The 26,514-nt window shown below is 43.7% G+C and overlaps 1 protein-coding gene across 2 annotated transcripts in view; it reads right to left on the bottom strand.

Moving 5' to 3' along the window:
- Window positions 1-20,483, bottom strand: part of TBL1XR1 (TBL1X/Y related 1) — a 103,172-nt gene extending 82,689 nt beyond the window's left edge. For both annotated transcript variants that reach the window (XM_058030983.1, XM_058030982.1), the window contains exon 1: window positions 20,199-20,483. The gene's annotated coding sequence lies outside the window, so the exon portion shown is untranslated. The remainder of the gene's footprint in view (window positions 1-20,198) is intronic.
- Between the last annotated feature and the right edge of the window lie 6,031 nt (window positions 20,484-26,514).

Here is a 26,514-nt window from a genome sequence, read left to right on the forward strand (position 1 = left end):
GGAGAGCAGACATCCAGCCTGCAGTCACAAAGTCACCAAGTTTTCAGATCTGTTTGGACAATATTCAGAATCTTACAACTGTTACACCTCAAAACACACCTTTTACAAATGTACTAAAAAAATAAAAAGTTCAAGCTAGAATAATTCAACGTTAAAAAAAAAAAAAAAAAAAAAAAAAAAAAAAGATCTTGCCCTGCTCCTCCTGAGCTGTTCACAGTTAATTTTTGTTATAAAATTTCTAACAATAACCTTAGAGAAAATCATCATACTAACACTAGGGTCAGAATGTAGAAGTTGGTGGATGCTCCACACCACAAAGAATCTGGTTTGGCATCAGACTTTGATAAAGTTGAATGGGTTTGGGGAACTGGTTGCTAAACTGGAACTGGATGAAGAATGGGTTTTTACTGAGGAAAAGCCAACACCGGAGAGAGGGGACAGGTAACATTGCTAACATCAAAACCAATTTCACTCAGGCAATACGGAGGGGTTTGAGTGGAAAACAGCACAGCATTATTTTACAGGGTTTTTTGTTAAACAAACAAAAAAAACGCCCTAAATACATATTCATGAGATGAGAGATAGGAGGTGGCCAACTGAATAACTCGCAAATTTCAGTACATAAATACAGCAAAAAACATCCAGCAGTCTACCTCAAAGTATTAAAAAACCCCAAAACCAAACAACAAAATGAAACATAAGAATTCTGTTAAACTAGTCAGAAATACACCTGATGCAATTTCTGAGTTTCTCCTTATTTTAACCAACTTTGTTGTAATAAAGAGAAATACTCTCATATATTTGTGGAACTACACTTTGTGGCACTTGCACCTTCTATTTTATTCTTGCTCTAACAGGTAAAACCAGTGATCCTGCAAGAACACACAAGCAGACACAATTACCTTGTTTAGGCCACAGGTGACCAATTATGATTCTTGTCCATGTGTCCCGTGGAAATAGATTCAAAACATTCTTCAATATACTGGGATTTTGTTTGCTCATGTTTAACAGACAAAAAAATTATTCATTTACTTCTGGATTTAAATCTAAGCTATGATTCTGCTCCTTAGCAGCTTAGAACTACTGTGCACAGAAAGAGGGTTGGGTGTTTTTTTTCACTTTTTTAGAATTTTATTGAGACACATTTTTAAATAAATAAATAACCCATCGGACAAAAGAAGGCCACCAAGAAAATCCCAAGTCCTACTTTATCATAAACATTAGTGATCTTTCAAGGCCAAATCCTGCAGGTGAGAAGGCAACAAAAACCTTCTAAAATTTGGCAATTCCCCTAAAATTGTCCCAACAACAGAGGGAGCTCCCCACTGCTGGGATGACACTTGCTCTGGAGATGCAGCTCTCCCTTCCACCAGCCCAATACACACTCACCACCTAAATAAAAGTGTAATTAAGGGCCTGATGCAAGGCTTTTCCTAGCTATGCCTAGTCTGTCCTGGTTTTCAACAAGCACAAGGAGATACAAATCCTAAAACACTGAACATTGTTATACAACTGCCTCCTTGGGAAAATACATTTGAAAAAGTCTCTCATCATTCCACTGCCCCTGCTCATTTCATTTGCCTAGCTCCACTACTCTTCTTCTTAGCTCTGAGATTTATTAACTTGAAAAAAACGTGATTTCAGTGTTTCTACTACAGCAATGCTCAGCAGATGTCTCACATCTCTATTTATACAACTCTAGAACTGGTAATAAACATGACTTTCCTATTGCCACACTACATTTTTTAATGAGACATCATTCCTCGTCTCTGTTTACCAAGAATTACGTTGGCCACAACGAAGTCCTTCTCCCACATTATTCCAGCACACAACAAGAGCTTGGAAGGCTGAGTGGAAACTTGTTCCTATACATGAAAGAATTCTTAATGGTTAAGGACTGGCATTCTCAGGGCTCCTCAGAGGTGTGCAGGAAGGTGTCTGAGGGGAGGGAGATGCCTGGGAAGGCACCAGGCATAAACACTCAGCCTTTCAGAGCTTATTTCCACCCAGATCCCAGCCACAGTGACTTTCACAGGGCTGTGCCAAAGACATTTGTCCAAGACCAAGAGCGTGGTTCCTAAATGACGTCAGATGTCTGGGCAGGCAGCCAGCTTCCTATGGAAATGATTTCAATATTGCTGGACTTCAATCTAATTGCATTTATCATATGATTATTTATGTAAGGAGCCAGCAGCTTGTGTAGGTAACCTGTATTCTTGAATCTAATAAAATAAAGTATGTTTTGAAAATATGGAGAATGAGATAGATTGAGCTAACCAGAAATCATATTAAAGTTTCATGCCTTCCTTTAAAGCCACTTATTCCAGAAAGGAACAGATGTTAGCCAAGACAAATACCATCCTTGCTCAACTGGGACTTGGAAAGCCTGATGCAAAGTACAGTATTTTTCTCACCTGAAAATTTACAATTATTCCATACCTATAATTATACACTGAATGTAAAATCTTGCCCCCTATATTCATGCTTCACAGCAGGTTCTCACTGCCCCAAGGCTTTGCATAAAATTTGTTCATTTATTCCCTTTGTGACACTTCGCTTAAATTTTTTCTGTAACACACAAAAATCTTCATCCAACCCAGTGAGAAACCAAACAAATTTGGAGACAGCTATGCCACATTCTGAAATTACCAATTCTCCTCCCACATAATGTAAAATTGGTAAAACCACGCAGAGTTTCCTCTCTCTCTATCCCTTCCCTACTGTATGATTTTTCACTGAAGTTGTACCTGCACACAATAAGGCACACTTAAACCCCAGGGCACCGATGGGTCCCTGTCCCACAGGCAGTGCCACATCAGGTGGCCGTGGCCTGTAAAGCACTCGTGACCCTCAATCAGTTGATTGTTAACAGACAGAACAAGGAAGCTGGTGAAATTCCCACCACATTAAAGCAGGGCACTGAACTCAGGCATTCATGGAATCTGTGTTCCAAAGGGAAGAGCAAGAAACAGAATTAATGCTACTTCTCCCCTTCCTCTACACTCTTATGGCCCTGGTCTCCTCTTCCAGTCCTCTAAAGGGAAATATCCCTCTACAACACCCCAGTTCAGATTTCAAATTCTGGCAGGGTGTTCCCAAGGTCTTTGCTGTCCTTTCTATCATCCCTCTCTCCTAAATAACAGCTCAGGAGTTCAGTGACAAACAACAATAAAAAAACAGCAGAAAAGGCTCCATCCTTCAGCAGTGATTTCAAGATTCACTGAGTGTCTGAAGGACTGTAATAACCACGAGCAGATTCCCTTTCTGTTCACTGCAAATCCCAAAACCTTTCTATGGAAATCTCCCATTTTTTCCCATAAATTAAATTTGGATCATTCTCTAAAAATATAAATAGGAAACACAATATTTAAAAAAAAAAAAAAAAAAACCATAAAAAAAGTTTTCCTCTGTGGCATTTTTTTGGACAGGATGTATTTGCAGCAGTGTTAATCACTCATCACTAGGAAGCGTACAGTGCAGGAATCATGTGTGAAGTGTTTGAAAGCATTCTGAAATTTTGGAGAAAAGTGTTTGTTAAAAACATTTTGTCATAATTTGTTAGGTATGTCACAAATGTTAGGTAGTGTTGATGTATTTTATTTCCAAGCCTGCTCTGCTATTTTTACACTTTTGCCTGCATACTAATTAATGGGTTTTTGTCATTTATCGCTATTTAATACTGCAACACACCCTCTCCACAGTAAGTGGTTCACCAGCCTGAACAGTCTATTAGAAATGCAAAAACTAAGGTTGCCTATGTCAGATTTATGTTTTACACAATAGCCCTACCAACAATAAAAAAACCCCAAACCAACAAAAATCCAAAACAAAACCAAGCCAAAAATATCCCCTGCTGACACAAAGATCATATCTTTGCCAAACTTCAAGCACATGTTCTCAAACAGGAAATAAAGCTTTTCAAGAAAAATTTTTAATAGGTAAAAAAAAAAAAAAAAAAAACAAAAAACAACTGTGTAGTTTTTCTCGTTGCTATTATCACAAAAGCTGACCTATTCCAGTTAATTTGGCAAGAAAATGGAGCCCACTCAATACAAACCTTATAACGCAATGTTTTGGCCTACTTATAAAAAATTATTTGCGATCCAGTTTCCTCAGCGGAGTTGTTTTTACAAAGCTTTTCCCCAGTGCAGCCACATTTCCACGGGGACCATAACCAGAAGCGATCACATAAACAACTGAGTTTCTGTGAGGGCCATGACCCCACTCGCAGCTTGCTCTGTCCATCCTGAGCCACCACGTCTGTGATGGAGGCAGAGGGATGGACAACCCCATGCACAGGGGGAAAAAAAAAAAGTATTTCCAAGTTTGGTCAAGGATTTTGTCAAGATTAGGCCCAAAACAAAGTCCCAAAGCAAACCCCCAGAAAATTAGGAATCAAGATCTACAATTCCAGATTGGTTTTTGCCTATGGAAAAGACAAGCCTTATTTTGGAAAATTCTAACACAGAACACCACCTCTGATGGAGCCCATGTTCAGTTGCTGCGGTTGTTTTTGGTGTTACCACTGTGTGTGCATGGAGCAGCTAAATAAATAAATAAATATATTTATTGTCTGACTCCTCTGGTAAATTAGTGTAAGTAATTTCTATGCAGTAGAGCCATCTTTTTTAGTAAGTTGTAATAAACAGGGCCGCATTATTCCACAAGACAACAAAAGGATGGCAGATCCAAACACAGCTCTTTTAAACAGTTCTTGGCTAAATATGAAGTTAGGAAAAACACATAATGGATATAGCTTAATCCTCAACCACCTCACAACAGGCACACAAAGGACACTTCACAAGTAAACACAGAATAGCAAGCATTTCAAAAATTGTCCAGTTTGGTTTGTAATTGATTTTTTTAGGCCACATTCTGCTTTTGAATTCAGATATTTTGGGACCAGTTACACAGGGGGAGGAAAAAAAAAAAAAGTCATTTTTAGCAATTTATAACTACACAGCCACACTCTTTTTAAGAGCAGGCCCAAGGCTGTGTGCACAGATCTAACTCTGCTTTCTCCACACATCCATTATGCAATGCAATGTGATAAATATGTAACCATGGAGGCACACAGTGTGTTGCAAACAGGACACAGAGCTCCTGGGTGACCCAGGAGAAGGCAGGCTACACCACATTCTAGCTGTGATTCCCTCCCCCCATTTCTTTTTCATAATGGTCAGGCACTTGTTCTGCAGCCTTTTTATACCATCTCCTCTCTGAGGTATGTAAATAATTTAGTCAACAGCAATGCATTATGCAATTTATTTTCAGCCAACAGCACAGCCTTCGTTAGGTGCAATTCATGGGAAGAAGCAGTTAATTATGGTAATTCATCTGCAGACCTAGGTGAGCAATTTCACTGTTATTCTGCTATCCTACTTAATATGCATGTGCTGTATGAGAGCAGTTAAATGGCAACTTTCAAGGCTGACATCCCAAACCCTGATTCCATAACAAGCTTTGAACCTGGGCTTAAGGCAGAGCTACGGTAAACAGGGCTTCTGGGAGGCGAAGGAGTCAATTTACACAAAACAACTTGCAAGCTCAGGGTTTAAGGTAGTCTAGTGAATAGACCTCTACCAGATCCTAGGAATAATTCTATGCTATTGTATTGCACTATTTGTGGAATGGTATGTGATCATATAATTAGAGATCATATAGTACATTCACACAAAGAATACTTTAGGGCTTGCCGGGGAGGGGGGAGGGGGCCTCTTTGAAAAAAGAAAATTACATTATCTGGAAATTCAGAGCTAATCTCAACAACTCCAAAATGCTACAAGAGAGCTTTTTCTTCATAAACTTTAGAAAAAACATTTTAAGTCTGATTTCTGCCTGAGGAAGAAACAGCTCCAAACAAAACCAGCTGAGGCTTAGAGTCATTGAGGTGTTAAAAGCCTAAATAAAATACTTAGGAAAATAGACTGAAATATGTGCAAATATTAAAAAAGGTAATAATTTCTAAAATGCTGCTCTATGATTGCAATGACAGGGAGGCAAAGACAGCACTTGGTTCAGAAGCAACCCTGAAGAAGTGCTTTGAACAGGTGTAGGAAGCATGCCATGGGTTTGGAGGCTGAAGCTGAGGAGGGAACCAAGGGCAGGTCCCAGGGAGGGTGGCAATTTCCTGGAGCAGGGCTGTGCTCCAGCACAGCCTGCTGAACCCCTGTGTTGAGGGGAGGGCTCCAAGCTCTTCCCCTGTCCACCTTGTGGACATCCCGAGTGTCCTCACTGTGTCCTGCCCTTGGGGTGACAGCCTTGGGCGGAGAGCCCTTGATCCCGGGGCTGCTCTCCAGTGCAGCCCACCTCCGCCCGGTGCAGCCCTCTGCAGGCTCCACACTCCGGTTCAATGACCCAGCTTGCGTAACCTCCGAGAGCACACAGCTACCGAAGGGCAGGCTCCTGCCAAATCCCTGCCCTCCCCCGGGAAGCACATCAAATCCTGCACAAACCGCTGGAGCTCCACGCGCTCCGCATGGAGAGCCGGCGCCCAACTCAACTCTGCGTGCACAGTGCTGGTCTTCAGCCACAAACCATGCCTGGAAACCTGAAAACCTCTCCTTGATTAAAAGATTAAAGTCACAAAAACCAAAAGAGTCACTGCTTTAATGGCAGAAGGCACAGAGTTTTATTGCGAACCATCCTGAAAAATTTATCGTGAGCATCCCGAAGAATTTCACCGTGAGCATCCCAAAGAATTTCACCGTGAGCATCCCAAAGAATTTCACCGTGAGCATCCTGAAGGTCTCAGTGCAGCACAGGTCCAAGAAGCACAGTCAGATAGTTTGAATTCAACCTTACATGCTTTGATCCAGCCACAGGATGAAAGCGTTAGTGGTCTCTAGTTTGTTTATGACTGACTGCATATGCTAGAATGTGCTCTGCCAAAACCCATTGCTAAAACAAAAACCAGCCTTCCGATGGCACAAAACTTCATAAACCAAATAAACAACACATTGCAAATATTTAAGGCTTCCAAGCAAAGGCTACTTCCATAAAGTCCAACATTGAAACTGGCAACAACACATTTCAGACACTGAAACAAATGACTGGCAAAAAAACCGTGTTGTCCTCAGCATTTCAAATGGTTCATTTTTCTGTTATCCTGAAACACTCAGGGCACTCAAATTATAACTGAGCAAATATACATATCCCTTCCTATTTAAAACAAAACAAAAAATTGGAAACATTAAATTTAAATCTTTCTGCTTAACCCAGGACTAGAAAACTGTCAGCGCTGAAAATTAGTTTCACAGAGCCTTAATGTGTCTGAAAATGGCTTATTTGCTACACATGACAAGCAAATTCCGAAATAAAGGGAAACCCTTTCCCTCAACATGCACACTAATATTTTTCTTTCCTGAAGGTTGGATTACTTCCAAAGAACCTGAATTGACTTCAATGGAGCGATAATATATTTCTTAGGAAGAACATGCAAACTGCCTGAGATCACAAGAAAATGGTTCAACCAAGAAAGGGCTTCACTCAGCTCTTCTAAATATACCAAAGAATCACACTTAAGTGATATTTTTTTAAACAATTAGGGCTTGACTACACCAACAGCTATATCAGCTGATATATAGATATATATTACTCTAAACAGGAATGAGACACTTTCTTCCTGGAGTCATTCCAAAAATAATGTGAGCGTACTGTAAATTCCCACTTTCAACTTCAACCCATGCTGCCAGTGTGTGTAAATACATCTTTGCAAAGTTCAAAGTATTTATTTAACTGCTAGCAGGACTTTCTTTGCAAATTAACCACAGATATTTCTCAAGGTAGAGTATGGTGAAAAGTCACCATACAGAAGTACAATTTATAATAGCAAAACCCAAATTTCTACAACTTTAGGTATTACTCCCAAAGTGAAGAGACTCCCCAGAATTACAAAACTCCCTAAAATTTCCTTTTTTCAGCAGATGAAAAATGTCCAAACAACATATGAATAAAAGATAATCTAACAGTGAATGTCTGCTCATCAGTGTCACAAGCACACCTGTGACGGCCAGGACCAAGATGTGCTTTAGGAGACACCTATACCCACAAGGAAAACACTGACCAGAAATCAATGTCCTCAGACCAGGAAAACCACTGGCTCCCAGTAAAGGGCATTAAAAAAAGATTTTCATAAAAGCTTGTAAATTAGTTTATAGTTAAACTTATAAACAAGAATCATTTAGGAAGCTATAAAGGAAGACTCGCCCAAACGAAATTAGATGCACATGGCAAAGATTTATGTGTATTTTATGTATGGGTGAGCCCGAGCAGTCAGTACAGCCTGTGTGCACAGGCTGGCTGAGCTATCAGCTGGCCCACTGCACTCTGAGGAGATTCTGCCTGATAGCACAGCTGAGATAAGGGGCTCATGGCCCACCCTTACCTAAACCAACCACGTTCACTCCAATGGCTCAGCCACAGCCTCCACAGTAGCAACACCAGTGTTTGTGGAGCTAGGCTGTAAACTGGTGCAGCAAAACTACCTGGACTTTAATCCCCTCTCCCCACCAAAACAGCCTTTGGGTTAAACACATCCTTCCAGAGATGATGTTTTTAGGACATAAATCTGTCTCAGCATGGCAGGGGACTCAATACACAACATTAGAGGATAGAAACTCTTTTGTGCCTCTGCTCCATCAAGAACAGGGTCAGCTCAAGGCTCCCATCACCTCCCTTCCCACCCCCAGTGCTGGGATAAGTGGCTACCTTTGTAGCTGTTCTCCAAAACCCATTCCTGAAGTGGCTCCACCAAGAAAGTTCCACCTTTTCTAATCCCCAGAGTCCAGAAAAAGTGCAGGCATCTTAAAACTTCATATAAGGTTGCATTTCCACATTACTAAGGACAGAAACATGCCTAAATTTATGAACCAAGTAGCCTGATTTCAACATGTCCTGGCACTAGTAGAAAATATTTCCAATGTGAAGGACCACGTTCTGTCCAACAGAAAACTAAAAGGCACAGACAAAACCTATAAATGAAAATGGAGTACTTGCTTAAACTGAAAACTCCAAGTAAGCAGAGACTGAAAAATTAAACAAAAGCCACTTTACACTGCTACCTACACAGCCTTTCACCAGAAGATCTCGGGGCACTGAACTGGTCTGAAAAAGCTCCTGTTAAGTATTAAATCACTGGTGCATGGGTAAATTTGTTAATCCATTTGCGAAGGTCACACAGTGGCAGAAATAACAGATAATCCTGACACCAGCTTTCTGTCCTAATCATTTTGTGGACAGAAAATCTTCAGTGATGTAAACAAAAAATAAAGTAAACACAGTTATCTGTCATATGCTGGTATATTAGGTCAACTCAGAAAGGCAAAATCGTGGGTGTGGGGAGTGGAGGTCTCTGGGGATCCACCACAGAGCTAGACAGGCCTGTGGAAATATATGGAGAGAATTCATACCCAGAAAGTAATTCCATAATTCCCTCCATCAAGCAGTTCCTATGAAGGGACTGTGTAAACAAACTACAGTCACGCTCAAGAAAAAAAATAAGTCTGAAATCCTTGAGCAGTAACCCACAGAATATATTCCACTGCTGTATTACACCCACATTAGGATGCCAAAAGTTTGCCATTCATCCTGCATCGAAATGAAAGCAGTATTTTACAGACTGCCTGCAAGCCACCCAAACTGGGGATGTTTTCTAATACCAGAGAGCAGATGGACACACAGCTGACACTGCCGACACACACTCAAGATTGCTACGAGAATCTCTACCAGCTTGGAAGTTCCTACCACCTTCCATGCCATTACAAATGAAAGCAACTTGGTAATACCTGCTGTGGAGCTCTGACAATTCAAGATCATTTTGCTGAACAGTCCTGTAGAGGTATAAAAAACACTGCAAGCACCAGCCTCCACAGAGGAAAAAGCAAGACTATATGCTGATTTAAAAAACAAAACAAAACAAACAAAAAAACCCCAAACCACAACCTCATTTATTCTACAAATCAAAAATACCGGACCAGACAATAAGCTACACAGCCATTGTTAAGATGTACTAAAAACAATAACATAATAAAAATCACTGTAGGCAGTGAAGACTAATCTTTCTGCTCTTCCTTAAGCAAAACTCACAGCAATTTCAATGGAATTCTCCCCCAGATACGGCTGGATGACTACATCCACAGCCTACACATGCCAAGTCTGCTCCTGCAGCCAGTCTCTACTGCATCCATCTTAGTTACACTACACATACCCTGATTACAGGGATTTATAAACAGCATGAGTAATTTAGAGGTGATCCACAAAACTGTGACTTTAGTACAGTGAGGTTCACTATTATTGTCTCCAGTGTCACCAGCTTTATGGTATATGGTAAAGGACTTACACCTGCAAGACTTTCAAGCAAATATCTTTTACTGACTCTCTCAAAAGCACATTCTCCATTCTCTCAGTCCCAAGCACATCCACTCTGGAGCCAGAACACCAGCCTGCTATCCATAGGTTTTGCTGGGAAATGAGGTAGGAGAGAGTTTATGATCCGTTAAGTCACCTGTGTTTATTTTCTTATGTTCTGGACAACAAGACATGAAACAGAAATGGTGTTTGGACATCAAGCAAGAGAGTGTTTTATCATGCAGTTTCTGGATGTGAACCCTTTAAAGACAAAGCTCCGAAGTCGCAGTGCCACACAGGACAAAGGCGCCTGTGCGCACGTCCCAGCCCGCAGCCTCAAAGCCCTGTTTGTTCACCCAGAACAATGGGGCATGTGACTTGTCAACACTACCCACAATAAAAACAATAAGATAAGGCTGCCACTGATTTCACCATGACTGACTTTGTTTTCACTAATTTTAAGTCACAATGTCAATAAAAACTTCTTGCATAAAACCCCTTATTTTGAAGAGCCCAAAGCCAACCCCACCTTGCCCCGAGGTTTTCACTCCAACTTCTTCAGCTTTTCGTGTCTGTACTAAATGCTCACACCAACTCCCTCCAAAGCCTCCCTCTGACTTCATCAAGAGTTGGATCAATGCTATATGCCTAGAGCCAAGATTATTTTTATCACAGAAGAGCACTGCCAAAATTTGTCCTCTGCATTTCCTGCCCTGTGTGCCCATCCCAAGCAGCCATGTGCCCGCAGGCAGGCCCCTCACTCACCTCCTGCTCGCTGCCAGGGGCACACACAGAAAATGAAACTTCCCCAGCAGGTTTTGCTCCACCACTGACTCAGGCTACATCATCCAAACCCATTCAACCCCTCCAGTTCAAGAGGGCTACCTAGGACTGAGTCCTGCATATAAATTTAACATTTTGAGAAAGAGGAAGAAAGCAGAGAAGACCCAGAGAACAGAAACAAGAAGGCACTAGTTTGATTTAAAGGACTGACGAGAGAACAGATGGGGAGAATGCAAAAAAAAAAGTGCAAAATAGCAAAAAGGACAGAGAAACCCCAGGGAAAAAAAGCAAAAAACACAAACACCCCCCCCCCAAAAAAACAGGTGGGGAATGATTAGAAAAATCAAATAAAGCCTTAGGAAGGGTTAAGAATAAAATGGTGCAAACTGCCAGTTCACTACACTTATTTGCCACTTTCCCACTAGAGCACGGACAAGGAGCAGAGCCAAGAGGAGAAGGCAGAGCCACCCTGACACTTGGAAGGGGTTAATCCAGAATGAAAAAAGCAGCACAATCTTGCACCACTTGTCTTTTTATCACACAGGGGGAGGCTCGGGGGGTTATTTTAATTACACAGAACAGCAGTAGGCCCAGCAGCATCAGATTAACAAATACAACTAGGCAGCAACAGGCACACGGAAGTACACTGCAGCTCCAAACTTTCACCATTTACAGGAACATTAACACAAATGAAATCTGACTAACCTGATCTCTGAATGTGTTTTTAAAACCTGTGCATTTCTTTCATTTCACCTTGACAAAACTCTGTTCCACGCGCACGTAGTTACAGGGTTACAGGCCCAGGCCACAGCTGGGCAAGTGGGAGGCACATTAAGCACAGAATGAAATTTCACATATTCTAACACCATCAATGGAGCTTTCTGGAGCTCTGCAGCAGTGTCCAACACACACAGGCCTTGCTGCTGGCACCACAGCCAGACCTCAGCCTACGTAAGGGACGTTCTCCTAGGCCGAGTCTGACGCTGCATTTCACATACCCTCCGAGCCTCGCGCGTGAAGTCACCCCTAGCGTCAAAGAGCGAGTCAAAACACATCCACACTGTTTTCCCTGGCTACCTCTCAAAGTTTCCATCCCTTTATCTTTCATGTAATTTTTCTAAAAACTCTTCCCACCATTTCTCCTGATACGCACAGCATCTCCAGAAGTCCCCAGCACGTGCAAGCAGTGAGTACCTCTCTAACATGGGACCTCAGCTGTGTTCCGGGCACACTGATGGGAAAATTGAATTTGGTGCTTTCACAACCAGCCCACAGAACCACACAAAGAGAGGGCTCATTTTTTTAAGACAAAAGAAAATAGTACACCTAGGAGGGCTGTATTGTGCCCAGGCACCTCAATGGGATGACCCAGTGGTAAAGAGGGCTTTTTGTTTTATTTTAATAGAAGAGACTCTTAAAACTTAACTGCTAATGTATTTAATGTGTATTATATGTACTGTAAAAAAGAATCTTACAAAAGGTTTTGATGAACTAGGATAAGTAAAAAACAACCTTGCACACGTAGACAGCAGAAGAGCCAACTAACATGGATTTTGCCAACAGCAAGATAACATTGATATTTCTAATGTAATCAAAGGCCATTCACAATCTGCCCTGGAAGACACTCACAGAAATACAAAGCATTTTCTTACAAGTCAAACAACTGTGACAAATATTTACTATAAAGGCAAAAGCTGTTAAAAAAAAAAAAAAAAGAAAAATAAGTTGGTTTCTATTAATCAGCTACATTTAGACATCCGTTCCTGCTATCAGATCAAGCTCATCAAAACTGCTTATTAGGTTGTTTCATTGTATTTGTGTGCAAGTTTTGTCACAACTCAACATATTGAAGTTTCATATTGCTGACTTTTTTCATGCTCACAATGGTAGATACGTACAGTCTAAACAACATACCAGATTGTGAAATTTAGTTGTGCCTTCAAAATAAAGTGGAAAATCAGGTACCGTGTCAGCATCAAGAAAACATTCATATTGTTCAGCAAGTACAGACCCCAGTTCCATAAACGCCAGATTTGTTGCACGAGCAATGGGAAACAGCTAATCCATTGCTACACAAGATATGTTTCTAGCACAATTTATTTGATGTCAGCATTAATAGATGGTTTGACCACACCATCCCTCATTTTCCTTCATCCACATTAGTGCTAACTTTGCTTTATAAGTACATTAAAAAGTATAAAATCTGATACATTACAGAATCACAAACATCATCATGGCAAAAAATTTGTATTTTTAAAAAGCACTGCCCAATTAAAATTTATCTCCAAGAGTCTGCATTTAGGAAAGTGTGTTTGTGTTGATACACAATCAGAAATTTCTGCACTAGAGAAGAATGTGAACATCCATACAAAAATTAGTGGTGATTCATTGTTTAGCAGCTGTCTTCCCTTTACAGCACACCGCAGACTGAAGGACACGTTGCCAAACTGAGAGCACCAATACTTCCTTTAACCTAATATAGGACAAATAAATACACTTCAACAGCTTCTAAATCTTGCACGTCCTACTTTTTTGACCCAGATCTCTCGTTATTTCCCCCATAGGTCTATGCAATATCAAAACTATTTTTTCCCCACAAATTTAGACATAACCTAAAAGAGGAAAAGTTCTCATGCTTACTGTGAGCTAGAGAGACCAGGAAGCAGGGGGGGAGGGCCAGACTCACTCATCTCTCTTAAGATCAATCGGTATTTTAAGGTAAGCTCCTCTCCCAACTGCTGAAATTAATGGCAAAAATGCTCATTTGTTCAAGAGGACTGTAAGTTAGACCAATATCAATAATAAATGAAAAATAACGACATCTTTTTAATACTAGTTTTACAAAGCAAAATAGTATTTTCAGAAGTCATGCTGACACTCGAGCATGAATCAGTCTGTCCAAAAACCACTAAAGAGCTATGAAACTTGTTATTCCACTCCCTGGACAGCTTGGGCAACTTATTCCAGGAAATCAAACTGTCTCCGCTCTGCCTGGTACTTTTAGGGAACCATCAGGGCACTCAAATCTGCCTCACATGTGCTCACCATCCATAATTCCCCATTCAGTTTGCTAGCAAGAGGTCACCCATGTGAAGAGCCTGAACTTTTAACATTGTTAATATCAAAGGGATGTAACTTTGAGGATGGGTTCTATTTAGGACTCTAGCCCTTGACAGTTTCTGTGGTTTTGGCACCAGACACAGTATTTAGCACTGTATTTTCACAAACAGTAAATATTTGACCCTTAACTTATAACCTTGGAAAAATGCTCCAGGAATACGCAGCACAGAGATCTTTTCTGCAGCTCTCTGGTTGCCACCAACAGGCACATAGCTGTGCACAGAGCAAAGTTTCCACTTTCACAGTCCCAATTCATAAAAATCTGCCATCAGCCTGACGTCAGTGGGGCGAGAGGGAGCTCTGTGTGCAGCCAGAGAAGCGACTGAACCATTCCCCAAAGCCACAAGGGGTTAAAAGGAGCACCAGCATTACTGCAGGGCCAGCTGCTCACCTGCCCTGCCAAAAACTAAAACTATTGCCCCACTGAAGGGGAAGGGAAGGTCTGCTACTCCCACCCCACCAGCTCAAGCTTCCAGCCACGCACCTCCAGTGATAGGAAATTACACCCAGTGTGTCTGCATATGGCACACGGGTGTGGAGAGCGTCTGTAACACACTGACACTGAGCAGAGATTGAACAAAGCCTCAAATCATAAAACAAAAAATCCCACACAACTGTTTTCTCTGGATGATTCTGATTTTTTACTGCTAGACATTACTAGTAAGCAAGATTGCTCCTCTGCAACATGGAGACTTCAGAATTACAACAATAAACACAAGTCAGAGCACACAATATAGCCTTTTACTAATACTGCTCCCAGGAACAGAAACTACACCCTCACGGGAGTTTGCAAGAGCCTGCAAACCACACACAAGAGTTGATTTTTAGAAATGCTAAGCACACACAGAGACTGCCAACTTCACATGCAACTGCGGGGACTCAGCATCTTTGAAAATAAGACTATTAATATCTTACTTTGGAGATGCAGATGCCAGCTTATACTCTTCTTAAAAGGAGTCAAGCTTGCACCAAGCACAACTACAGCACAAATTCAGGGACCAGATCCCCACTGGCACCACACCTCCAGCTCCTGGAGACAAGCAGGATACAGAGAGCACCAGGAAGGGCCATGGGCAGGCACCGAACCACAATCCAGGCTGACACCCAATCTGCCTGCATTACTCATCCTCAAAAAATGGTGTGTTAGGCCAACAGCATACCTAGGGATGTTGCTTCTGGCATTCAAGCTAACATATTCCAAAGGACCTCAGTATCTCCACTTACCGAGTTTGGCCACACACAATTATATCCAAATTAAACTGAGACTCTTTGAAAGACGTTGCATATATTGGCCAAGACAATTCCATAACGCTCCCCCTCATCACTCTGGAGCTTCTTTCAGTAAGTTCTTCAGAAAGCCACACCAATTCAGAAGACTTTCTGATTTCTACTTCTAGAGGTAAGGAAATGCACTCAAAAGTCTTCCCTGCAATGAGTCCATCCAAGAAGCAAGCGAGCAGGTGTGAGCAGCAACACCAGCAATTTCACTCCTTGGCTAGCCAAGACAGCAAAATCCTACACACTCAACCAGCGTGTGAATTTTCCCCTACCATTACACAACCTCCAGCTTGGAGTGACCACTTATTTCTTATCAAGGCAGAATTATTTTTAAGGCTCCTTATCAATATAAGAAGTCTAAAGGATGTCACAGAAAGGTAAGTGGTAAGGTACTAAAGACAAAGGTTTCAGAGTGTAAGCTGAGTTACGGTTCTGCAGATCCTCCCGAACCAGAGACACATTTAACCTGAGCTCAAACAAGGCCACCAAGACTCTAGGGCATTTTGTATAAACAAGCTCAGCCTTGTTTTCATTACAAGTGGGAAGGAAAGGCCTTCTCATCTTGGACTAGATACCACAAGGCAGAACCCTAAGAAGTTCTCCGGTTTTCATACAAATTGGCAATTTCCAGACCAGACTTCCAAACCTTTTCACTCAAGCTATCAACTCTCCCAGAGTGACAGCTATGCTGCCTCATTTTCACTGCTTCTTACCTCCAGTTAGCTAATTCAATTTTGTAAAATTAAAGGAAAGCCAATATAGTCCCCTACAATTTCATATCAAAAGATATTCCTTATTCCTCATTTCATTGTCACACTTTATCTCAGAAGAAACCAATTATAAAATGAATAAAGCCATCTCCATCTACTCTGGTCAGGATCACTTGAACCTTTTTCTAGTAAAGTCACTTGGCATTTAAGTGACTTTACAGAAATTAAGACCATCTAACTTCACATTTCAGCACTTAAAATACTGGGTACATTTGGGACAGGGGTAGCTAAATCAACAGCAGAAACACAGAAATGGTTTCTTCATCACCTGTTAATTTGAAGCTACTACATTAATGCAGCAATGCAACTCAAAACCAGAAAAGAGCTGTCAATCATAGCTCCTAAAAGGGAAGCTCCTGACACTCCTTCACCTAACACAAACACTTAAATTTGTATTTAAAAATGAGCATGCAATGAGTATATTCTCAGAGCAGTTACTTTTTGCAGGAGCCAAACATGCATAATTACAGAGTGTGCACACACACACACTTTCACTTCTCTCCCAACCTGCAGCTACTTGCATGAGCTGATGTTTAGGGCACTAAATACAGCCATTATTACACCCTGAACTCGGGGTGCAGGCATGTGCAAACACACACCCAGTGAGGATGGTCAGCACAGACCAGTATCACACCACTCCAAATGAACAACGTGAGTTAGATTATCAATGAGTCACACTTGGGTACGACACATCTCACAACCACAATATTGCAGTATTGACACAACACCGACCTGCAGCACACCCTGTCCTTGCTCTCCTCTCCAAAGCACAGACCAGACCACGCTACCACCACCACCTTATCCCAGCTGGGCAGGGGAAGACTGGCAGGAGACTCGTGTCTGTCTCTGCTCCGCCTGCCAGCAGTGTCCTCGCCAGCAAGGTGTCAGAATTCACACAGGCACCACAACCCTCAGCAGCTGTGGGACCAGGGGGGCAGAAGAGACAGGCAAAGCAAGCAAAAACTGCAGGGGTGACTGTCACTTGGGATTCCCAGCAAGCAGAGGAATCAGTGATGAAAAGGTGTCACACCCAGCAGTATCTCAGCCTTCCCTAGACACTGTACAGTGCTGTCCTACCAAAACAGCACCAGGGCAATGAAAGATTCACATCCTACTGCCCACCACTAATACAAAACACACCCAACTTCTGGGAGCAACTTCACAGACAGCTGCAGAGCTCATTCAGCTGAACGAGCCCAGTGATGTTCACAGAGCTGTGTGTTTTACAGGACTTCCTGGCTTCTGCACGATTACATCCTTGTAGGATGTGGGTCTTTACTGCCACTACAGAACTTACAACAGCAAACACGTTCTGACTCAAATGTGAAGTCCACGTTCTATTGAATTCCAGACCAAAATGAAGTTAGGTAAAATAACTCAGTTTGCTTTACATTATTCAGATCTGTTCTTCCTAACTTAAAACTATTATCTGAAAACAACATTATCAGCAATTTTGGCCATTTCCCCTAATCCATCCAGAGCCTCTTATGCTTAGGGCTGTAGCACTTTTTAGCATCAAACTCTTTCATGATGGGAAAATGACTATGAAGTATTGCTGTTGGGTACTTAGCGCTTATACCCTGCCTTACAACTTCAAAGCATTACACAAACATCAATAATTACCATATATAGAGTAAAACTGAAAAAAGTATTCTTATTAAAAAAGAAACTCACAAGAAAAAAAATCTTAACTACCTGTTGGAAGGGGGGGAAAAAGCTTAAGCAACAGAATCTTCTGTAATTATTGTATTCTTTATGCTACAAACATGCGTTATGGCTGTGCACGTTCAAACAAACAAAAACTGTACACGCTTGAAAAGTCTTAAAAAATAAATTATAAAGCCCAAAAGCCAAACCCCAACTCCTTTCATAGATTTAAATTACATTTCCTTCTCCTTTCCTGAAGGAATGAGCGCTAAGTGTTCTCCAGGTGTTCCCAATAACAGTTTGGGAGGCAGGCCACCACGCTCCCAAGACAGAGTACCAGAAAACACGGTTCTCATGGAGAAAAATCCAACTTCCCCCAAGAAAACTTAAAATAGCGACAGTGTACCAGCTCAGGTGACCTTAGGTAAATAATACAAAATGTTGCCATTCCATTAGAACTTAAACAAAAACAAAGGGAAAAAAAACACGAGAGAAAACCACAGAAAGTTTGTTTCGGTCAATTACAGCGCACCACCTGTGCCCTAAGCACCATCAGCAGCCCCTTTTTTTCAATGAATAAGGGCAAAAACCCCTTCACAGCTCATCCACAAACACACACCCACTCACTAAATTTAAGGACACACACAGGAGCTTGCAGCCCAGTCCTCATTTGGAAGATATTCTGAAAAGCCCAATAACACACATGTCCAAAGGAAGGCCCCAAACCAAACGTGAGCCTCACATGGACAAGCCTTTGGGTTACCCAGAGAAGAAAAGGGCACCAAACTGCCCCAAAACCCAGGTACAACCAAACCCCAAACACCAACTTTGCACATGGTGCCCTTGCTGCTCAAGGAGCACAACTCACAACACCCAAAGGGCAGAGACCATCAACAGCAAAGAACCTTTTTAAAGCACACAACGTGCTCAGACATTTATTTTAGCACGGAAGGACAGCAAAGCGAGTCAGACAAGCCCGCAAAACTCTTTTTTTTTATGCAACAAAGACCTGTTTCTCCTGATCATGCCTCCCATGCTTTAACAATAAGGAAGGAATATGTTTTGTGATCCCCTCCCCCATAAATCAGTTAGGAATTTGATTTACACAGACAGGAAAACGAGGAAGTCGAGCACACTGGAGAGTAGTAAAAACTTCACCAGCAAACTTCACTTTCCTACACAGCGACCTACAAACCAAACTTTCCTCCAGACTCACGTGTCATCTGCAGCAACCAGCCCCTGCCATAAAGCACAGACAAAGTTTTGCTGTTCTGGGGATAAAGACAAGCGAGGGAGAGACTTTTATTCTGTCAAGCTGCCTTAAAAGGAAATTCGGTGATGAAAGATTAAATTCACCTGGAACAACACGATAAATTTTAACCCTTTCGAGGGTACAACAATAACAAGCCACATATTTCAGGACTTAATCCTCCAGCAAGAAAACAGTCCACACTGCATCAACCGTGCGAGCCCCTCTAATTGATGCAACACACAATTTACACCAGGATTTCGGACAGGGATAAGCCCTGGAAAGGAGAGACGCTGGGAAATGGGGATATATAAGGTTATTTTATGCCCCGAACCGGGCCCGCTCGCTGGCACCGGGGGCACTGCATGTTCCACCCGAACTTCGCCGCCGAACTGATCAATAACTTGGCACTGGGGGCACATGGGGAACGGCCCGGGGTGGGGGTGCATCCCCTCCCCAGGAACGGGAGCCGGGATGGGGGAGGGCTCCGCCAGTGGGGGAGGGGAAGGGCCTCCCCTCCCCCACCCCGACCCGGCCCTGCCCCCCCTTCCCCTCCCCCCCCAAGTAAATATGCGGGAAGGGGGGGAGGGGAAGCCGCTCTTCCACACAAATCGGGCTAAAAATAGGCCTCTCGCCATGGCTCCAGTGTGCCATTCGCTGCCGAGGCCGGTGTCCCCCCCCATCCCCCCGCTCCATTAAACCTCTTCTTTTTTTTAATTTTTTTTTAATTTTTAAAAAATGAAGGCGGGTGGGGGAGGGGAAGCCAGCGGCGCGGGGTGGGGGAGGGGAAGGGATAAATATGTGTATATATATATGTGTATGTCTGCGTGTGTATATATATATATATATATATATATGCACACATATTAATAAAAACGGGGGGTCACAGAGGCGTTGTGGTCCCATCCCCCTCCCGCCCGCACCGACACAAACAGGGCGGCCGCCCCCCACCCCCATCCCCGGCCCCTGCCCGCCCCCGGGGCTCCGAGCCCCCCGGTTCTTACCTTGCGAGCGGCTGCTCCCCCCTTTCCCCGGGAATGGAGGCACGAGGAATTCACCCTGGATTGTCTCTCCTCCTCCCGTGTGTTTTATACCGCCGCGTGTATATACGCGCACATCCCTGCCTGTGTGAGTGTGTGTGTGTGTACACGCGTATAGTTATCGATTATATATATATGTATATACACACACACATATATATATATATATATGTATTTTTAAGGTGTCCACACCGAGAGGAGGAGGAGAAAAAAAAACACCAGGAAAAAAAAAACCAACAAAACCACCACACACACACAGGAGGAGGAAGGAAAAAAAATACCCAGCGCGTAGCGCTGTGATATTCAATTATATCCGAGCCAGGGGCCGGGGGAGGGGAGGGTGGGGAGGGCGGGGGGGGGGGGGGGGGGGACTGGAGATTAAGTCCCGAGGAAGGAGGGGAAAAAAAAAAAAGTAATATGTGTGTGTGTGATTGAGATTGAGGAGGGATCGGGGCGGAATGTGGGAGCTGTTACTGGGGGAAGGAGCCAAGCGGCGCGGAGCAGCCGGCGGCCCGCAGACACTCCGGGTGCCCGGCCGCGCCGAAATGGGCGCCGGCGGAGGGAAGGGAAGGAAGGGAGGGAAGGAAGGAGGAAGGGAAGCAGCGGAGCCGGGAGGCGAGGCCAGGCGAGGAGGAGCGGCCCGGCCCGGCCACACAACCCCAGCGCGGGGGTCGGGAGGGGGACCCGCTCCCTGACGCCTTCCCCGCCGCGCCCGGCAGTGCGGGAGGGGAGGGGAGGCGGCCGCGGGCGAAGGGAGGGAAGCGAAGGGGAGGCCGCCCGGGCACGACAGGCCCCAGGCCGCGGAGCTTTTCTAGGAAAGACATTAAACTGCGCTGCCAACAGAGCTTATGTAAATGCAGGATGTAACATGGTGGTTTTGCCTCTCTCCTCGCAGCCCGTCGCGGTTGGCCATGGTACCTGGCACCGGGATCCAGCCCCGTGTGGGCACCCCGCTGCCGCCTCTGCCTCTCGTTTCATTTAATGAAAATAATCCTCCACAGCGCTAATGCAATGTCCTACCTGGGCACTGCTCATTTTTACAATTGAAATGCTGTTTGTCATCTATAGGGCCGCATTGTTTGTTTTTGAAAGCGAGCTTTGTTAATCAAAACCACATTCGTCACCAGGCAGCCCTTTCCATCTTAAAATGGTTTTGCAAGAGCATTTCACACTCTTGGGCGATGGTCCAGCACTCTCATGTCCGGACGTTGGCACCCGTGCAGAGTCCCAGTGACCACAAACCCTGCACGGATGCGATGGCAACATCCAAGGTTATCCAAGCTCATTCCAAGGCTCTCCACACACCCCAGCCCAGCTCTGGTGCTGCTCAAACAGGGCATCCACATCACCACACTCAATTTCAGAACTCAATTTCACCTCAATTTCACTGCAGCTGGCAGTGGGTAAAGAGATGGTCATGAATATAATGCCTTTTTTTTTGCCTTTTTTTTTTTTCTTTCTTTTTTTGTGGATAGAGTATTGCCAGACAACTATGCTAGTCCTAAGGCAGAATTTCTGGATTTTACCTTCAGTCTAACACCTGGGATATACCATAGGCAGATTTTGCCTACCTGAGCATTATCACACAGGCAGATGGGGTTCATCGGCTCCACAAAGCCTTGGGTAGATCACTGGGGGTAGGATCCTCTCATAGTACTCATTTTCTTCAGAGTCAAACCCATTCATTTTTCCTTCGTTTATGAAGAAAAATATTTAAATACCAAAGGCCAAAGTTATGTAAGGAAACCAAAATCTCTCTAGAAAAGCCAGGAAGCATATTTGTAATTGTAATTCACTTGCTGTCCAGCATTTATTTGTGTAATAATTTTGGTGGCCCAAGTGGGCAACTTTCTTTTCTCACTAATGGTGTGTAGGCTGTCTGCTTTGGGTATGTAAAGAGGCAATAATTTTGAACGCTATATCCAGTCCAGCTCCAAAATTTGCTGAAAGTCAAGAAATTTAAGAGGGGAAGAAAAAGTGGCAAGGCACTCATTAACACATTCACGCATTATAATCTTAGATCTGTCCATGCTTCTCTTCTAATGGAGTTTGACCTCTTGATACTCTGATTTATTTCCCAGGTGAAAGAAGATAAGCAGTAACCATGTGTGGAGGAAGGGGAATGGGAATATAGCCTAAGGCAAGAGGAAAAGGGAACTCTTTTGGGTGACTGAGGGACAGCAGGGGCCTCAAGAAGGACGTGTGAGAAGTCCATGAAATGGGAATGAGAGGTGTGACGTTCAGAAAGCTTGGGTGAGAAACAGGGGAGGGAGAGTCCCTGAAGTGTGCGTTGTTTGGCCCTCAGGAACTACAAACACTGTCTTCCCATTCATGTGCCGAGCAGCGACAGCGCGCTGAGCTGGAGTCATCTGGCTGAAGGTTTCCATGCTATGGTGTTCTCCAAATGTTCAGTCGTGGCTCTGGGGTGCCAGGCTCTCTTTTTTAACACAATGACGTGCTCAACCGGGCGATTTCCCAAGAAGCTCTGCTCTCCAGGATCTGCAAAGTGAATTCTGGCCTATTTGTGCTTTAATAGTCGCCCCCCATCTGTTTTGTTCTGGTTTCCCTTTTTTCACGAAGGTGAACACCCCGCAGGACTGCACAAAGGCCTCTCACTCTCCGTGATGGCCTTTAGCCTTTGCAGCTCTCTGGCCCAAATGTGCAGCTGGATTCAGAGCTACAGGGGACATTTCCAGAGTGCATGGGAAGGAGGTTCTCGCTTTCAGAGGTTTCCAAGAACGGATGTTGGGTAACACGGGGCAGTTGAGCAGGTTGTGGTTTACGGCAGATTGTTCGGTGAGCGAGCTGAGCTCAGGGAGTTGGCTTTGCCTTCTGGGAGAGCCACTTCTAAACAATAGCTCTTGTTACACTTCCCTTCCCAAAGTAGCAAGAAAGGTCGGACAAAACCCTGACTTTCAGATGTATAACTGGAGCAGAACTGAGGTCTTGGTTCATCTCTGTGTTTGAATAAAAGCATGCTTCTGAAGTTCTTCAGTGACAGCTGCTCATGGCCAGTGGCTCCATAATCCCAATGACTGGAAAGTCTTCTCACGCCCATATTTTTAAGACGCATCCTTAAAATAGTTGAAATGACTTGTAACAGGGAGTGCTCGGCCTACCAAGCACATATAAGCAAATATTTGCAATAACTGGCCCAGTGTTTGCACAGCACCAAGCACACTGCCTGGACTCCATAAATAATAATACTTGGCACTTGCAGAGTGGTTTCCATTTTCAAAGCACTTTAGTCATAACCCTTGACACCTATACGGCCTTTTACATCTTTACAAGAATTAATTAATCCTCACAATGCCCTGTGAGGTAGGTATGCACTGCAATAATAACAATAACAACAATTAATAATTCATGCATTCTACTCAAAAATCACTTCAGGGATTAAAATGCATCTGTAATACTTGGGGTTTATTAACATTTTCCAGCAAATAATAAAACCCATGCTATTGTGTTAAATCTATATAATATCTATCCATAAATCTTGTGCAGATTGGAGCGAGACTGAAGGCACAGCGAGGCACCAGCACATCAGCAGGAAGCAGATGGCTGGTTCCAGAAAACTTCAAACCCAGTCCACACACAACCCAGGTGCCAGAGTGGAGCTCACCACGCAGGGCAGCACGTAAATAAATATCAGCGAAGCAGGAAGGCTCTTTGTTCATTTTTAGCTCTTGTTGATGCAGGGGCTCCCCAGGCCGGGTGTGTGTGACCCCATCGTGCACAAACACAGCACCAGGAGGGTGCAGGCACTGCTGGCTGAGGGAGGGCAGTGACTCAGCACGGAGGGCAGGGAGGAGCCTGGACAGCACCAGGCAAACACTTTCCCTCCGCGCTTTCCCTGGTAAAAATTACCATAGTGCCTTTGATATGCAGGCAAGCCCCAGTTAAACCTGATATTTAAACCAACGGGACTTAAACCCTGTTGATTTAAACAGAAGAAGCGTCAGGCTCCCACGGCGGAGCTCCGGGCCTGGCAGGGCAGTGGAGGGACCGGGCTCCCCACACGGAGGGATCCCTCACAAAGATGCTTTTGTCACTTTGCATCCCAAAGTGGATTAATGTGAACCACAAGGGCACTTTAATCCTAATGAGCAGGTACACTCACACCCTAGCAATTCCACCAAGACTTCCTCTGGATCAGAAGCACTGAACAGTCCGGCCTAGAGGCCTTCATACTCCTGAGACCTGTTTTTCCCCTTAATTTGAGGGAGATATCAACATTAAGGAAAAAAAAAAACAAAAAACTCTAAATTATTTGTATTGTGCATACTGACAAAGGAGATGGAGGTTCACTGGTTTGAAGGCAGTGGTTTTATTCCTTTTGAGGCTGCTGCCAATGACTCTTTGCAGGAGAGGACATGCTGGAAAAGAGCTTCTTTCTGAGAAGGCAGCATCTGCCTCACCTTAGCATAAATTTATTGGTAATTCATCATTTATTAATCATATATGGTAAAAAGTGTCCACTGGTGATCAACATAGCATACCACTAGATTCTTCAGTTGCTTTAAGGCATACACACACAGATAACCCTGTAGGTCTCCATGAGCCAGGGAGGAGTCAATCCAAAAACAATCATCTCATTGATACACTTACCAGATCGATTTGGGAGGCTTCTGCTTCCCAGAATAAACAGCAGGAGCAGAGGAGCAGCATGACCAGGTGAACAGTCCCTCATTCACAGCCAGCTCATGAACTGTGTGATCCAAAGCCATGAAGTAGCTCTTTCAGAGGTTTCAGGATACAAGTTATGCTGCTCAGAGCATGTTCAGCTCTCACTCGGAGTTCAGGCATGAAAACTGCTCAGCACCTCCCTGGTGCTCAGAGCTTCTGCTGGCCCCAGCCCCTCTACACAGGGGCAATTTCACCTTGCTATTTTCAAAATCTACCACAGGACCCCCAAAAAGGTCAGGACTGCTGCAGGATGGGGATGCCTACCAAACAGCCTGGCCTCACTGTTTTATTGCTGCCGACCTCCCACCCAGAGGGCCATCATTCCCTGAAGGCTGTAAGAGAAACACAGATGTGTGTGTGAACGTGTCACACCAAGGAGTGCTTCCAGATCAGTGCCAGAGGAACGGATTTTTAAAGGAAAATAAGAGATGCCCACTGCCTGAGCTCCTTCAAGCGCCCTGCACCAGATTCCTGCACCTTGTCTTCTATTGGGCCACATGGTCCCTTTTTATTTTTGGAGAGGAAAACCAGTGGGTTTGTTGCTGCAGTCCCAGGGCCTTCCTGCCCATGGATGGGCTGTTGTTTGGGGCAGAGAATGTCCCTGCCCACCTGAGATCCCACTGTGGTTCCTGGCACAAGAGAGAGGACAAAATAAAAGCTGAATGTCATCCCTCACTATCCACAATCCAGCCCCAGGAGGATTGGTGGAGGTTTCACACAAGAAGAGGAGAAAAATGAGTGAACAGCGTGGAAAGGTGCTGATACAGACCTCACTCTGGGAAGTGACACACACTGACCTCAGTGGGTTTAGTTATTGCAGGTGCTGCACTGTAGCTTCAGTGTGAACTGGGGTTCTTACAGGCACGGCAACAAGTTTGTGTTTTGGCTTTAATAATTTGCTAAGGATTGGGGGTTTTTGTTGTGCCGGATATTTTTTGGTTTGGAGTTTGGGGATTTTTGCATTTGTAAATACGCACATATTTTAGGATGGAAAGAAAATGTCACTTCTCAGACAGAAACACTGAAGAGGCCCCTGTTAACTCTGAGGTTATGGCAAAACTCCCTTCACAGCAGGCCTGTAACTCAGATGTTACGTCCTACAGTGGCTGAGCAAATCCAAACTTGTTTTATTTTAACACGGTTACGAAAAAGGGTGTGTCCCAGCTGCTCTGGCATACCTCTGAAGTTTCAAGCAAGACATATCTGGTCCTTGTAGGAGATCAAACAGATTATCTCACAGGCTCAGGATGTGGTTGCAAAAAATTCAGTCTTGTAAGCGTCATAGTGAATCATAATGTAATCTACATTACTTGGTGTAATTACTGCAGAGTAAATAAAGGCACAAGTACAAAAGGTATAATACTTGTTATTTACCTTGATCTCTGTCACTTACTGTTTTAATATTTCCTGTGAGTCCAAGAATCCAGCCAACCTGAAGGAAATTTCTCTTTCTTGCCCATACTTAAACCCTGCTTTTCTTTCATTATACCAACATTGTTCTGGTTTTCATGTGAGGGGAGGACAGAGCCAGGACTGATTCTCTCCCTAATCAGAGTCCTGAAAGGCTTCTCATGTGGCCTTCAGCAAGCTGTTT

Source organism: Melospiza georgiana, chromosome 10 (assembly GCF_028018845.1).
Source record: "Melospiza georgiana isolate bMelGeo1 chromosome 10, bMelGeo1.pri, whole genome shotgun sequence".
NCBI classification, from domain to species: domain Eukaryota; kingdom Metazoa; phylum Chordata; class Aves; order Passeriformes; family Passerellidae; genus Melospiza; species Melospiza georgiana.